The sequence below is a fragment of the Apium graveolens genome, chromosome 5 (assembly GCF_009905375.1).
Source record: "Apium graveolens cultivar Ventura chromosome 5, ASM990537v1, whole genome shotgun sequence".
In the NCBI taxonomy this organism is placed as follows: Eukaryota; Viridiplantae; Streptophyta; class Magnoliopsida; order Apiales; family Apiaceae; genus Apium; species Apium graveolens.
This window is the reverse complement of record NC_133651.1, coordinates 9117987-9134058: the sequence shown is the minus strand read 5'-3', so window position 1 is coordinate 9134058 and position 16072 is coordinate 9117987. Positions and strand designations below refer to the sequence as shown.

The window sequence follows — 16072 nt, the reverse complement described above, 5'->3', positions numbered from 1 at the left end:
ATCCTCATATTTATCAAGTGCCTCTCCGTTTTTGGATTGTCTTTTCTTACCTCTGATTTCTAATGTAGCTCTGTCATGCCCTTTAAGGCAGTACTTAAAGAGATATTTGAGACTACGGGCATGAGCACAAATCACAACATTAATATGACATTGGTATTTAACCAATAAATTGCGGTTGTAAGGTACAACCCATTGATTGTCTAAATTTGCCTTTCCTTTTGAAACAGTGATATTTGTCTTCCGCATTTAATATATTGGAAAACCCGACTGATCAAATGTTGTAGAGTAACAGTACCTGAAAATCAGATATTTTAAGTTGTAATATTAACAAAAAAACAAAACAGTTCCATTATAATTTATGACCAAGGATTGTGGTGCTAAATCTATTTCAAAATGAACATACTTTTTGGGAGAATGTCGGGTACATTTATGTTGCTTCATGCACGGAGATTTAGGGAATTCTTTACCACAGGGTCCATGTACCATGAAAGCATTTATAGCCGCGTAACCAACAGGATCTATTTCTGGATCTGGGATTTCCACCGAAACAAACTTATCAACATTTGCTTGCAAATTATGCTTTGAAGCAGCATACAACCATATGAGCATGTGTACACGCGGGAGTCCTCTTTTTTGGAACTCTACAATATACATAATTGTTGGGACAAATATAAAGTTGTAATGTAATTCTCCAGACAACCAAAAAGAATTAAAGAGTATATATTGAGGTTTAGGAAAGATGTACCTCTGAGGCAAGTACCAAAGTAGTTTTTCTTCTTAATATCATCAATAAGCTGATCAAGTTTAATTCTGAAAACATGTGCCATTACATCAAGGGAATTCTGTGCTTGACAATGTGGAAGCAGTTTCATCATTTGGATTACTTCATCCCATAAAGGATTTGTTGTCATTGTGAGAAAAATGTCTGGATGGCCTATATGGCAACAAACTACTAGTGCGTCTTGAAAGTTCTGCTGCATATATCTTCATGATCCTACAAAGCCGGCAGGAAGAATAAAACCTTTACCCGTGTTTGCGGAGTCAGAAGTACCCTCATTTAAATTACGTTGTATGTTACTATACAACTCAGACCGTAAGGTTGTCTGGTTCGTACAGAACCACCACAAATGGGCTTGCTCAATTGTGGAAAATGCGTCTACAACATACTGCTGGTAAAGCCGACCACCCAAACGGGGAGTAAGTCCTACAAATAAAGAAGTATTTACGTAAACAGTATATTAAATAGAGGGAGACGTATTAGAAGCGACGGAAAATTAAATCCTATTACATATAGAAAATTACCTTCATTAGTGCGAACTTGGAATTTGTAGGAATAATATTATTTCTGTGAAATCATTTCTATTTTTTTCTGCGATTTGTTATCAACCTTTCCGAATGGAATTTTCTTGTGAAAACCATCTCCACCATGAGGGGACAATAGAGGGTACTGCAATGCCATCAGTTTGGGATGAATGTCACTAATTCTCTCCAAATCTTTAATATGAGAATGTATTATAATATCACGAGAACCATCAGTATCATCTATGTCTCCGACCATTATACCAGCTACCTCATCAGACGGACCTACATGATTCTCACGACCATTTTCGGCTCTACAAACCTTCAGCCTGATTTCCAAATCTTGAACATCATCACTCTCAAAACGAACATGTGCAGTGCGAAATTCTTTCACTAATTTGTTAGTTTCATCCAACATGGCGGATAAACCTTCTACAATTTCAACATCAACTGGATCACCACCATCCACATTAACCCATCTAAGCCAATTACTAATTTCATTTTCTGTATCATAAATATATAACTGGAAAAATTTGGGGTCTTCACCATCTGGTGGGATTAAGGAACCAAATAAATGATGGTTCTGTCCATTTAAGCGGTATATATATGGTGCTCCCCCATTATTGATACAATTATCAACTCGTCCACCAGTTGATGTGAATGCAAAAATACTATTATACAACCGCATTCCATTCTTAAATCTCTGACCTTTTGCTTTATCAGTATGCAGCTTCCAAATAAAAGAAGGGGTTGGCGGCTCTTTCGGTAGTTTAATCTGACCCTTCATACAGCACAGAGAAAAAACAGGGGTGCCACGGACTACACTCTTATTAACACATTCTTCCTTCCACATCCAAGCGTCACAGTAGCTACACTTCACATTTGCAGGGCCTAGCGACGCATACTCCTTCACAATTGCATAATATACATGTAATCTGTTATCATCACATTTCTTTCAAAATATTCTTTAATTGGCCTGAGAATTCTTTTATTAGAGATAGCTTACCTGTATCACCAGCTGACATATCTTCATACGAAGGAATATGAATATCTTCATCCATCTCTGCCATTAAATACCATTCATTAACTGAAGGATTATTTTATGATATATGGTTAAGTAATAATTAAAAAGTACTTAAAAGGTAGTTACCTGCCTCCGAGTCCCCATCAGACTGATCACTGTGCATTCCCGCAATATAGGAAAACTCTGAAAAACATTACCATGAACGGTAATATATATTTGTATACTATAAGTGTTTGTTTATATATATATATATTACTGTAGTAGTCCTTAAAAATTTCTTACCATTGTCATTGTTAATATCATACGGTGGATCCTCACTAACATTTACGGGGTGGGCACCCAAGTCGATCTATAATTTCTTCATTTGTTTCAAATATGAAGTCTTCCAAATTCTCTGCAACATTTACGATTAGTACAATAGGCCTATTTTAATGACAGTAGTCTATCCACTAATTTTAACTACATTTTTTTACCTTGGTCAGAGAAAACCTCACTAACATCACTGTTAAAGTCTGATAAATGGTCAACCTTTGGAAATATACATAAACCAAGAAAAAAATTTAGCCACTTTTACTACGAAATTATGTACAATATAATGCAACAACTATAGTTACCAGTTGGATCATGTTCCAGTTCAATAGCCTTCTTCCCTTTGTCCACAAATGTACTAACATTACTTGTATCGTGAACAGAGGTGTCAGAACGTGTTGTGTTCACAATTGCAATAAATTTAGATTTAAAGTCATAAATAAATTGAATGATAACATATCTCAGAATTGAATATGAGAACAAGACACTCAGAAATGTTATTTGTTGGTAATGTCGGTGTGCAATCATCACCCACTGCTCTATGCTCAACATTTTTCGGTATGCATATGTACGGGATTCTAACATTTCTAACAGCTGTGTAAAAACTACGTTGTTAGTGGGAAATCACCAAATTTATAATCTACCAAACATGAAGCACTGTGAAAAAACATTTGTTACCATTTTTCAACGAATCCAATTTAGGTGCAGTTTGTCTTTTTTTGCTGACTTTAAAGGTCTGTTATAACGGAGTGAAATTGTCAATGAAATCTTTTCTCACACTTGACTTTGTATTTCATGCAAATGGTTTAATTGACTTGGTCGGGCACACCTTATTTGCAACTACAAACATAATTAAAATTATATTATCTTAAGTTGTAGCCTAAAATAGGTTATGTTTGAAAGTAGGAATTCAGAAATACCGATTGGTGTGTAAGGTTGTGTTTGACATATGTTCTGTGGCGGAAATATGTTCTGCGGTGGCACATTTTCTTTCAGCATTTGAACAGTCTTCCCTGCACGTAATTATAAACATTAAAAATTAGAACTGAACAATGAATTTACAGTAACATGATTATGCGAATACGTAAGATTCCACTTACGGGGTATTAACTCAGCGTGCTTCCTAGAAAAATGTGACGTTACTCGATAGCATGTATCAATCCTCGCATCTGATTTCTGCCAAGGGACTCCTCCCACAAATCTTCAATTTGTCTGATAATGGGGACAATGGTGTAGTAGGATTGGGGATTCTAAACGGTTACAAAAGTCTCTCTATAATTTATATAATAATGTTAAGAGTGAAATGTTTGTATTTGTCATACTTTAGCATGTAATATATCATACAATTTGAGTTATTACCAGCAGGTGTATTTGGAGACAATTGTGTAGACTGCAATTTCTATTTTTGAGGAAGATAAGAACCACCAATATGTTTACGCTTTTTGGTCGCCAATTGTCTATGTGATTTTGCGTCTTCTTTCAACGTGATGCCTACAAAAGCACAGAAATAACATTAAGAAGATTCATATAACATATGGGTAAAAACAGACATATACTATGTAAAACATACTATTATCCGGTCCTCTCAACGTGTCATGGTCTGATCCATGTGGTTGGGGGGGCTGATCTGCACATATATAGGATGTTAAAATTAGTATATTCGAAATGAAAGCCTATGAACATATTAAATTTTTGAGACATCATAAACACTTACACTGATCAATCATGTTCCGTATTGACATAATATCCTTTGGAGGGTGTGAATACTCTTTTGTCAATATTGTTTCATAACTAACTACATATCCAAAAGTGAACGGAACTTATATTATGACCTTGAACACAATAAGAACGTTTTATTGTGTAATGTATGACAATGTGACATGATACTTACACACTCGATGTAGAATGTTGGGCAATTCACGTTTTCTGTTAGTACCGTTATCCATTGTAATTGTCAATTGGTAAACATTTATTGCCTAACAAATCTGCTGATATAATTGTAATAAAAGGAATGAGAAATAATTGGAATAAAAAAATTTCAGAAAAATAACCAAATTCAAGCAATTAAAACCATAATATTAGTAAGAGGGGTTGCACAATAATGGCAATTAAGACTATCACAGCATTTAATAGAATTATCAGTATAATAAACTAATAAACGGTAAGGGGGAATTTATTGTGTCTGAAAAAATATAGTTTCAGATTGCATTTATGATGTCTGAACATAAATATGAAACCCACAACATGATTAATGGCCATTTATATCTACTCCAATCATTTATCAGTTATCATACTAAACCATTATTCACACTAATACACAAGCACAACAGAGAAACGGATGGAATTGAATAGAGAAGAAAAGGTCGAAAGCATACCTAAAAAAGAAGAGGCAAGCAGAATCTCATGGAGGTGAGGTGTTGAAGAGAAGCCAATTAAGTGAATTCAAATTTCAAATTTAAATAGAAAACTGCTACTGTCTATCTATTTTACATATCTATTATACATATACATATATATACATCGATAACTGTGTGCAACTTTTTGGGTTTAAGAAGAAACCGGGTACAACAGTCGCTACCAACACGATAATATCCTTGAGAGATACAACAGTTTAGAGGAACAACCGGTTGACAGTATTATTTGTTAGATATATTTGATAATGTCATGGCTAATATGTTTTATGTTTAGATTTCAGATCTTATTTGAACAGAACAAATCAGTACTTAACTGATCAGTACTTATACTGGAAGTCAGAACTTAAGGGATATCAGTACTTATGTTATCAGGAGATAAGCATCAGGAGATAGATATCAGAACTTAAGTGTTGAAGGATGATCAGATAAGGACAGTAGCTGATTAAAGTTAAGAAGATCAAGATAAACATAAGAAGAGATATGCATGAAGAAGGAATTCCTTGAAGAATGGAATACTTGGAATAGAAGATATCTGATTGATATATTTTAGGAAGCAGAATTATATTCCATATCAATTAGCGATTATCTTGTAACTGTGTAGTATATAAACACAGACATAGGGTTTACACTATAAGTGTTATCATTATCGAGAATATTATTTATTGTAACTCTAGCAGCTCTCGTGATATTTTGTTCATCACTGAGAGATAACAGTTCCAGATTGTAACAGAGTTTATTGTTTCAATAAAGTTTGTTTTCTGTTACATAAGTTCTTGAAGTTTGATTTGATTGTAATAAACACTGTATTCACCCCCTCTACAGTGAAAGTGTGACCTAACAAGTGGTATCAGAGCCTTCTGTTAACACACATACAGTTAAAGATCCAAACACAATCATGTCTGACACAGAAACTCCAACTAAGCCTACCAAAACTGAGGAATCATCAAAGACATCAACTCAGAGTCGATATGAGACTATCAGAGTTCCCATATTGAGACCATCTGAATATCCCATATGGAAGGTAAGGATGACCATGTTTCTGGAAGTAACAGATCCAGAATACCTTGATAGAATCAAGGAAGGGCCTCACAAACCTACCAAGCTCGCTGTTGTAGTTGCAGGTGAAGCAGCAAAGACCGTACCAAAGGAAAAGAGTGATTACACTGCTGAAGATATAGCATCTATTGCTAAGGATGCCAAGGTACGACACTTATTGCATAGTGACATTGATAATGTAATGTCAAACAGGGTAATCAACTGCAAGACTGCTAAGGAGATATGGGATGCACTGGAGACAAGGTGTCAAGGAACTGAAACAGTTAAGAAGAACAGGAAGACAATACTCACTCAAGAGTATGAACACTTTGACTCTAGGACTAATGAGTCATTGACTGATGTATATGATAGATTTGTCAAACTCTTGAATGACTTGTCATTGGTTAATAAGGAGTATGATCTTGAAGATACAAACCTTAAATTCCTGTTAGCTCTTCCTGAATGTTGGGATTTGAAGGTAACAACAATAAGAGACAACTACAATCTTGATGAAACAACTCTTGATGAAATCTATGGAATGCTCAAGACTCATGAACTTGAGATGGAACAAAGAAGCAAGAGGAAAGGAGGAAAGTCAAGGACAGTTGCTCTCAAGGCTGAAGAGGAATCCCCCAAATCACCTTCCTCAAAGAAAGACAAGGGTAAAGCTCTTATCATAAAGTCTGATACTGAGTCATCAAGTTCTGAGAGTGATGATGACTCAGATTCTGAAAGCTTGCCTGAAACTGATGCTGATGAGGAGATGATGAAGCTGTGTGCTCTTATGGTGAAAGGAATCACAAAGATTGCATACAGGAAGTTCAGGAAGGGAAAGAAGTTTTCCAGGAAAGGCATAAGTTCTGATAAGAAGAATTTCAGAAGATCTGAAGGAAGAGGAGGAAAGTCTGACAGAGGAGATTACGCTAATGTTAAATGTTATAATTGTGGTGAGAAAGGCCACATATCTCCTGATTGCAAGAAGACCAAGAGTGACAAAGGCAAAGCTCTTGTCACAAAGCAGAGAAGCTGGACAGACACCTCAGACTCTGAAAGTGAGGAGAACTATGCATTGATGGCAAATGCTGATAAATCAAGTTCTGAGAGAAGTTCTGAAGCTGCTGAAACAAAGGTACCTCAGACTACTTATGCTTTTCATACTGATGATATTAATAAGTTGAGAAGATATCTTAAAACCATGTTTGTTAGTTATAGAGATCAAACTTTAACATGTGAAAGATTAACTTCTGAAAATCTTGCTTTTAGGAAAAGAAATGATTTCTTAGAAAAAGAGTTAGTCATGTTCCATCAAACTCAGCAGGATAGAGATGATGCTTTTTATGTTAGGGATGAAGTGCTAAAAATGAATGAATCTCTAAAAACTGAGTTAGAAAAGGAGAGAGAGATTATCAGAACTTGGACTAACTCTGGCAAAACAACTCAAAATTTGCTAAGCAGTGGAAACTGGAAAGAGGGCTTAGGTTATGGAGAAAATAAAAATGAAAAAGGAACTGTAGAAATTAAGCATGTTGATAAGCAAAAGCCGAAGTTAAAACCTGTTAAGTTTGTAACTGAAAAATCTGAAAATGAGAAATCAGAAGTTAAAAAGGAATTAGCTTCTGACAAACTAAAACAGGAAAAGACAGCTGAAGTTAACATAGGCTTAATGACAAAGAAGCAGCTTAAGCATAAGCTGAAAGATGTTAAGAATGCAAACAAGGTAAAATTACCTAGGAAAAACAGGAATGGAAAGGAAGGTGTGAATAAAAGCAATAACTATAAATCTGTTCCTGATGCTCCTAGGAAAGCATGTCATAACTGTGGAAGTTCTAACCATCTGGCATCTTTTTGCAGGAAAAATAAGAATATTAACTCCTTATCTTCAAAATCAGGAGTTAAGAGTTAGTCTGTTAGATACAAACCACAAAATCCTTGTTTTCATTGTGGTAGTTTATGGCATTCCATTTATACTTGTAAGGAATATCATAGTTTGTACTATGATTATTATCAAATAAAACCTTCTTTAAAGAAAGTTTCTGTTGTTCCTTCTAGTGTAAGTTCTGATTCAAAGTCTGGTAGTAAAAGTTCTAATAAGAAAACTGTTAACATAAAATTTGTTGCTAAATCCGCTGCAAATGTTAACAAACCTAAAAAGGCCAAAGGATCCAAGCAAGTCTGGGTCCTTAAAACTAATAATTAGTGGTCTTTTTGATTGCAGGGCAACAGGAAAAATATTTTAGTTCTGGACAGTGGATGTTCAGGACATATGACTGGAAATAAGGCCCTGCTATCAGACTTTGTGGAGAAAGCTGGCCCAAGTGTTTCTTATGGAGATGGCAACATTGGAAAAACTTTGGGATATGGCAATATCAATCTTGGGAATGTCATCATTAAAGATGTAGCTCTGGTCTCAGGACTTAAACACAACTTACTAAGTATAAGTCAAATCTGTGACAGAGGTTATCATGTTGATTTCTTTGCAGAACATTGTGAAATAGTTAGTAAATCTAAAGAAAAAATTGTTCTGAAGGGATTCAGGCGTGGTAACATTTATGAAGCTAAGCTTTCAACAAGTTCTGATGGTTCTGTAATCTGTTTAGTGAGTAGAGCCTCAACTGAAGAAAGCTGGAATTGGCACAAGAAACTCTCTCATTTAAACTTCAACAAGATAAATGAACTAATCAAGAAAGATCTTGTGAGAGGACTGCCAAAATCAGTGTTTGTTCCTGATGGTCTTTGTGACTCATGTCAGAAGGCTAAACAAAGAAAATCTTCGTTCAAGAGCAAGACTGAATCATCAATTCTTGAGCCTTATTATCTGCTTCATGTTGATCTATTTGGTCCAGTGAATGTCATGTCTATTGCAAAGAAGAAATATGCGTTGGTCATAGTAGATGAGTTCACCAGATACACATGGGTGTATTTCTTGCACACAAAAAATGAAACTGCATTTATCCTGATTGATCATGTCAAACATCTGGATAAATTGATCAAAGATTCTGTGAAAATTTTGAGGAGTGATAATGGCACTGAATTCAAGAATCTGATAATGGAAGAGTTCTGCAAAAATCATGGAATAAAGCAGGAATTTTCTGCTCCTGGAACTCCACAGCAAAATGGAGTTGTTGAAAGGAAGAATAGAACTCTCATTGAAGCTGCACGAACAATGCTTGAAGAAGCAAAGCTTCCAACCTATTTCTGGGCTGAAGCTGTGCAGACTGCTTGTTTTACTCAAAATGCAACACTCATTAACAAGCATGGAAAAACACCATATGAGATGGTGAAGAACAAGAAGCCAAATCTCAAATACTTTCATGTATTTGGATGTAAGTGTTTTGTTCTCAAGACTCATCCTGAACAGCTATCCAAGTTTGATCTAAAAGCTGATGAGGGAATCTTTGTTGGATATCCACTTTCTACAAAAGCCTTCAGAGTCTATAATTTGAGAACAAAAGTGGTCATGGAATCTATCAATGTCTCTTTTGATGACAAGAAGATCACTGGACTTGAAGATTGCATTGATCATGATCAGCTGAGATTTGAAAATGAAGATTCATATTCTGATACCTCAAGTCCTGACAGTCTAAGTCCTGATACTGTAAATTCTGATGGATTAAACTCTGATGTTACTGAAACTGTGGTGACTACGTCAAAGGAAGATGCACCAATGCAGGGGAAGCTATCCGTCAGCAAGAGCGAATCATTCGACTCGCTATCTTGTTTGTCGAAGATAGGAAGAGGAAGATGACTTAATCTCGTCTTCTTCCTGTTCTTCTTCATCCTCAGCTTTGTCAGGCTTCTTAGCTAGGACTAAAGCTGTTGACGTTAGGATTAGAAGCTTAGGGAAAATCTTGTATTGATGTAATTTCTATTTCATATATGTATTGACTTGATATATTAATGAAAACTGTTTTTACTTCAAGATTTTGTCTCTGAGTTATTTTATCTTGTGTTGTTAAATCCTGCTTGATATTCTGATGACCATTTAAATTTTGTCTTTATTTAAGTTCTGATTCTTTGTCAGCACTTATTCATCGAAATTATCTCGGTCATTTTTAACATGATTCTCTAAGTGATGAAGCTGAGAAGGCAACTTCTCAGAAGGATTCTGCAATTGGGGGTTCTAGGCTTCTCAAGAGGCTTAGACGTATGACGGTTCCTGAAACTCCCAAGGAATCCAAATCAACAAGGAAGTACAAGAAACAGAGGGCACAAAGGCCAGTTTCAGATGATGAGGAGGAAGCAGCTAAGGAAGGGGATCAGGAATCTCTGATCTCACAAGACAAGGAATTTGCTCCAGTCACTTCTTCTCCATCAACTCCATCTCAGGAACCTGTATCTGACAAGGCTAATTCACCTTCTATGTCTCTTGTTGATCCAGGCACAAGTGCTGAAATTGATATTCAGATACTGGTTGTGCCTGAAATACTTTTCTTAGAAGCTCCAACAGCAAATAATCCTTCCACAACACCTGTTACTGATGCTGTTCAAACTCCTGAGTTATCACTAACACCTTCTCTGCATCAAGATGCTGATGATCAGATTTTAGGTGAGCATCAGGATATGGCTGTTGATCAGAACTTAGTATCAGATCAGCAATTAGAGGATGTTGAAGCCTCCATTGCTACTCACACAGTTATCTTATCAGAAGATACTGATTCTCTAAGTTCTGATGCTGCAAATGTTGGAGATACTGGTGAGGCTGCTACAACTGTAGATGCTGATGAAGCAGGTCCTTCAGGACATACTCCTCCAATGACTCTTCCTAAGTCTGAACTGGTAAAGGAGTTTGTTCTCAGGGATGCACCAGTACCTTGGAGTGAAACTCCTGCAGGTCAGGAGTGGACTAAGGAATGGAACTCAGTTTCATGTGTTCCAAATGCTTTACATCTTGCTGAGCACTTGACTAAAGCTGATGAAATGTTACATTCTGATGATTTTAAAACCCAGCTTAGAGTCACTGCATTGAGTACTAAACATCTACAAGGTCTTCATTCCAACACTCATGCAGAGCTACACAAGATTCAGGAGAACTTTATCAAACAGGAACAAGTTTGGAAAATTGATAAGAAAAAGTTCTTCCAACCTACCATTGACAGGGTTGCTTATATTGAGAAAACTCAAGAGAAGCAACAAGCTCAGATTGATCAAATTCTGACAAATCAAGCTTCTCAGCAATCGCAACTTACTGAAATCCAGACCTCAGTGGAACTACTTATCTCTCTTTTATTACCTGCTGATGCCAAAAAGGGGGAGAAGGTAATTAAGTCCAAATGCAAAACCAACAAGTCACTGCAAGGAAAGGATGATGGAAAAGATGACCAAGGAAACTCTGGAATGGGTAGTGGTCATAGTCAAGGTAGAAGGTTTACATCAAGACAAGCTAGTCACAGAACAAGTTCTGATACTGGGAAAAGAATAAGTTCTGCTGCTGGTAAAAGGATAAGTTCTGATGAACTTCTAGATCTTGATGAGGAAATGTCAAGATAGTTATTTCTTCAAGAAAATCCAGGGATGGACTTGGAAAGTTTAAAGGAAGAAGAAGCCAGACTTAAATCAGAGAAAGTCACATCTAAATCTGAAGCTTCTGGTAAAAAGTTACTTCCAAAACCTAAAGGCATTGTGATCAAAGAAAGGATACATACTGAAGAAACTTTGGCTAGATCACAACCACAGATAGATCCAAGATCCAAGGGTAAAGAAAAGGTTGGTGAACCTATCAAGCCTTATGTACCTCCTGAGGAAGAAGAAATTACTGATGGAAAAGATGATCTTGCTCTGACTTCAAGAAAAGTTCTTAAAACAACCTCTGACATGGCTCAAGTTGTTCAGAGTCAAGAAATTGTAAGTTCTGATATTCAGAAGAAGCAAGTAACCTCTGACAGTGCTCAAGTTAACTTGATATCAGAAAATAAATCTAAAACACTCCTACCAGGATTCACTAAAGAAAACAGACTCAATCTTTGAAGACTACTCCAAGTGGTTTTGAAGCAAGAGTAGTTACTGGAAAGGAAGCTAGAGATAAAACTGGATTGGGAAGTGCTGATGAAAGAAGAGTACACAACACTACCGATGATCCAACTTCCTTGAGTGAACCAGGTATTGGAGCAACTCCTGAGAGATTGAATCAACTAGAATCTGTACAGATGGTTTACCATTCCTACTTGAAAGAATACATCATGTTGTATTTCATGACAAATGGTAGGGTTTATCATATAAGACAAAATGCCATTCCTTTGAAGTATTTTGAAGAATTGGAGCATGTACTTTTCTTACTTCAAGTGGATGACAGAATAACAGAGACTGCTGTAAACTACTTAAAGGAACAGATTCAGAGACAGAAAAGACTTTATTCTGTTAAGTCTGACAGCATATATGTTCCAAAGTACAGAAATCACAATGGTGATATTGTTGATATGAAGCCTAATACTGCACAGATCAGAACATATCTTGGTATTAAGGGGCTTGAATTCAATCTAGAGTCTAACAAAGCTTATGTCATAAGACTAGATCGGGAGTTGAGAAAAGCAAAGATTAATGATCTCAGAGCTGCAATATTTCAAACTGGTGAAGATACTGCAGAGATTAAAGATGTCAAACGGAGAATGATTGATGAACTCAGATATGCTGAGAAATGTTTGTTGAAGAATTATCTCAGAACAACTCCTGACATCAGAGAGATCAGAAAATGATGAAGCCAAGTCAAAGATCTACAACTACTTAAATTCTGATGTGTATACAGACTAAAGTTGTTATCAGAAGTTGAATTGGTAAAAGCTTTAAGGACTGTAAGTTGTAGTTATCTTGTCTATTTCTCATGCATTTGTACTTAATGTTTTTGACATCATCAAATATCTGTTAAACTTGTATATTTTGCTAATTTACAAGTTGGGGGAGATTGTTAGATATATTTGATAATGTCATGGCTAATATGTTTTATGTTTAGATTTCAGATCTTATTTGAACAGAACAAATCAGTACTTAACTGATCAGTACTTATACTGGAAGTCAGAACTTAAGGGATATCAGTACTTATGTTATCAGGAGATAAGCATCATGAGATAGATATCAGAACTTAAGTGTTGAAGGATGATCAGATAAGGACAGTAGCTGATTAAAGTTAAGAAGATCAAGATAAACATAAGAAGAGATATGCATGAAGAAGGAATTCCGTGAAGAATGGAATACTTGGAATAGAAGATATCTGATTGATATATTTTAGGAAGCAGAATTATATTCCATATCAATTAGCGATTATCTTGTAACTGTGTAGTATATAAACACAGACATAGGGTTTACACTATAAGTGTTATCATTATCGAGAATATTATTTATTGTAACTCTAGCAGCTCTCGTGATATTTTGTTCATCACTGAGAGATAACAGTTCCAGATTGTAACAGAGTTTATTGTTTCAATAAAGTTTGTTTTCTGTTACATAAGTTCTTGAAGTTTGATTTGATTGTAATAAACACTGTATTCACCCCCTCTACAGTGAAAGTGTGACCTAACATTATTATACGTAGTTACCTGGCTTAGTCGGTGAAAAAACTTTTGTATTGACATAGGGGCATGGACTATTCAGCAGTGAAGAAGCATGTAGTTTGTAGCAAAGCCGTATCATCAGCTGGTATTACGGGATTTTAATGAAGGGTATTAGGGTAAAATTAAGTGCCATTAGCCTTCAGGCTTTTATATATATATTAAAGGGACTAGTTTATAACCACAATATTTTTAATATTATTTCTTTTTATAGAAAAGTTATTTGAATTGAAAATTTGAAAACCTGAAATTTGTTAATATCTTACTATTTTATTTTAGCTTGACAAAAGTATACATTATTTTATTTTAATTGGTCTAATTTTGCTTTATCTTCGATTAATTATAAAATAATTTTTAGCCCGAATGAATATGTTACATTGTTTTATTTTAGTACGACGCTATTATACAATTTAACAAATAATTTCTAATTTCGTTTTAATAAAAAGGTATGATTAAAATAGATACAATAGAATCTCGATTAATGAATATATATTATAAATGAATAATATCACCAAATGAATACTTCCTTCGATCCAAAAATAATAAAGACAATATATATTTTAACTCAAGAAATGAATAATCTCGATTAAAATATTAATGTCCCACGATTATTCATTTATCGAGCTTTAACTGTAATATCCGGGACATAGCTTGTAATTATTTTTATCAATAAATAATTATTATGTGATTATATTGTGATTTTTTGGTGAATTATCTGATGATTGGTATTAATATGTGGATGTTTATATGTTGTAAAGTATAGGTATGTTAATTTTATTATGTCGAAAATAAAATATAGATAATTATGGTATTTTATGGTAATTTTTGGAGTGTAATATGATTTTATAATGATTTATGAATTTATTAATTATTTTCTGAATAATTACAAAACCATTTTATAAAGCCGGGAATCGTCCAACTTGAACCGTTTTTACGTTTTTACAACCCGAAACTCTTCCGAAAACTCCTTCCTAACCTAATCTAGTAATTCCGGACATTTTTGGTGTTTTACTTTTTGGATCCGGATTACGGTTTGACCTGTGCGCGGGCCTACGCAAAATCTTCGATCCGATAATCATTTCGATAAAGCAATAAAACCCGTATTCTCGAAAGACGGTAAAATACTACGTTATTTTCGTATAAAGTGTTTTATAAGAAGACCGGTTTGGATAATTATCCAATACGGGTATCAAATCGGATGGTTTTTGCAGTTACTTAGCGGCTAAGTAACTAATTTATCGATCCAATACGATCCAACACGAACCAATATTCCATAAATATAAATAGCCCTTTTTTATTACATTTTATTCATATAATCATAATCAATTAGAAAAATATAGAATTTACAGAGAAAACCCTAATTAATCGACATGTTCTTGAAAATCAAACGCACAAATGACGGCGTTATCGAACTCCGATTAGAGCGTGTCATATATCAAATTGAAGCATGTCCGCCGGGTTTTTCTTGTTTTCGCCTGAGAATCTACCTGGGTTGTTATTTATGCTATTTATCGATGTCCCTGTGTTGCTGGGATGATTTAGAATGGTTTCCCATCAAAACCCTGATCAAACAGAGTTAAAATCGGCTCGATTGGCGCTAGCCGGAAAACTGGTTGTCACCGGAATTTGAAAATCAGGCGGCGGGTCGGGACTGTTCTTCACGACCCGGTTCCTGACCTGTCTGTGACCCGGTTTCAATCTTGTTTTCCCCTAATTCTGAAATCAAAAATTGTTTCTGTAATTTTCTTTTTAAAATAATTCAAAAATTTTGTTTTTAATTTCTAAAATTCATTATTAATTTCTGAAAATTGTTTTTAATTCTAAAATAAATCTTAATTAATTAAATAATTAATTTTAGTTGATAATTAATTATTTAATTAGTCAATAATTTATATATTAATTGATTAATTAATTTAATTAGTTATTTATTGATTTTAATTAATTAGTTAATTAGATTTAATTATTTATTTGGATTTAAAAATTCTGATAATAGGTTCGAGCTTTAAAATATTATTTAAAATTATTTTCAAAGCTCGATAATTATTATAAAATTATTTTAAGGTCAGATTCAGGTGTTCAAACCCTATTATTTTATTATAAAATGAATCGGAGACCCGTTTTAACTCTGAAAAATGTTCAAAAATTCGTAATAAATACCTGGAAAATCATTTTGACGCTGAACCTTCTTTGAAAAATTATTTTGATCGAATATCTTGCATTCTATGTGCTATGTGCTATCTGATTGATTTGTTATATGCCTATGTGGTTATTGTTTGACGGTTTATGTTGTAACTTTCAATCCGTAAATCGGATTTGGGTAAAATGAAGGGTAGATAAAAACTTCTGACGTCTATGTGACGATTCGAATGAGATGAGATTGAGTATTGATAGATATTTGTGATGCCTAGCAGAGTAAGCGAGGAATAGAAAAAGAAAGTCAGTGATCCGTAAAT

The 16072-nt window shown here is 34.6% G+C and overlaps 3 long non-coding RNA genes across 3 annotated transcripts; all 3 read right to left on the bottom strand.

Moving 5' to 3' along the window:
* Window positions 1-412: 412 nt before the first annotated feature.
* On the bottom strand, window positions 413-1906 carry LOC141661538 (uncharacterized). Its single transcript, XR_012550012.1, has 3 exons — window positions 1303-1906; window positions 746-1204; window positions 413-641 (listed from the first exon to the last, which is right to left on the bottom strand). It is a non-coding gene; the product is annotated as an uncharacterized LOC141661538 (long non-coding RNA).
* Window positions 1907-2331: 425 nt separating this feature from the next.
* LOC141662147 (uncharacterized) lies at window positions 2332-3639 on the bottom strand. The gene is made up of 5 exons (XR_012550277.1): window positions 2938-3639; window positions 2797-2851; window positions 2606-2717; window positions 2450-2506; window positions 2332-2362 (listed from the first exon to the last, which is right to left on the bottom strand). It is a non-coding gene; the product is annotated as an uncharacterized LOC141662147 (long non-coding RNA).
* A 608-nt stretch (window positions 3640-4247) lies between these two features.
* LOC141659623 (uncharacterized) lies at window positions 4248-4619 on the bottom strand. The gene is made up of 3 exons (XR_012549824.1): window positions 4524-4619; window positions 4347-4427; window positions 4248-4259 (listed from the first exon to the last, which is right to left on the bottom strand). It is a non-coding gene; the product is annotated as an uncharacterized LOC141659623 (long non-coding RNA).
* Window positions 4620-16072: the final 11453 nt, after the last annotated feature.